The following is a 714-nucleotide window of genomic DNA, read 5'->3' on the forward strand; positions in this document are numbered from 1 at the left end:
TGTGTAACCTACAGACATAAAGTATGGACAATATTAAGACTAAGGGGTAAGATGTTTTGATCACAAATGCATATTCTCATTTTTTTTCTCCTTCTGAGAGAAGAGTTCATGGTTAAACCTCGTTTCAGAACATGAAAAGAATCAGCACAATTCATGTTAGCGGTTTGAACTTCATGGAAAGTTGTGTAGCATAACAATAAGCCCAAAAAGTAGTAAATAGAGTTTCTTTTTGTCCTTTTTCTTTTTAAACAAAAATTCTGAGGCTCATGGAAATCTCACACCCGTCAACATTCCAAGACCCATAATTTGTACTAAATACAGTGCTGTGATACTTACCTGGCAGGGGAGACAGACACCATGATCATGAAGGTGGTTTCCCAGGGCGAGGCTCCTCCATTGCACTCCGGATGTGCTGACCCCTGCGATTTCCCCAAAAGCAGGAAATTCAAACGCATAATTTGTGGTAGTGGGGCACTGCATTCACGCTCTCCCTAATAAAAGAAAAAAGAAGAGAGAAAAATATTTTAAATACATTGCAGTGGAGGAATCAGAAGACTAAAGGGTTGGTTCCCTGTACCACAGAAAATAAAGGTATTATAAGAATTATAGTATGTATTTATTTTTGAAAAGAAGTACTCACTGTGTAAACTAGGTTAAAGGAGTTCTAGGACACAGGTTGGAAGTGGAGGTTAGATTAGAATATGAGAGAGAGAA

At 38.0% G+C, this 714-nt stretch overlaps 1 non-coding gene across 1 annotated transcript; it reads left to right on the forward strand.

Annotated features, from left to right (window-relative positions):
• The first annotated feature begins 328 nt into the window (after nt 1-328).
• LOC142455618 (U1 spliceosomal RNA) lies at nt 329-495 on the forward strand. The gene has a single exon (XR_012785799.1). It is a non-coding gene; the product is annotated as a U1 spliceosomal RNA (small nuclear RNA).
• Nucleotides 496-714: the final 219 nt, after the last annotated feature.

This window comes from Tenrec ecaudatus, chromosome 8 (genome assembly GCF_050624435.1).
Source record: "Tenrec ecaudatus isolate mTenEca1 chromosome 8, mTenEca1.hap1, whole genome shotgun sequence".
NCBI lineage: Eukaryota > Metazoa > Chordata > Mammalia > Afrosoricida > Tenrecidae > Tenrec > Tenrec ecaudatus.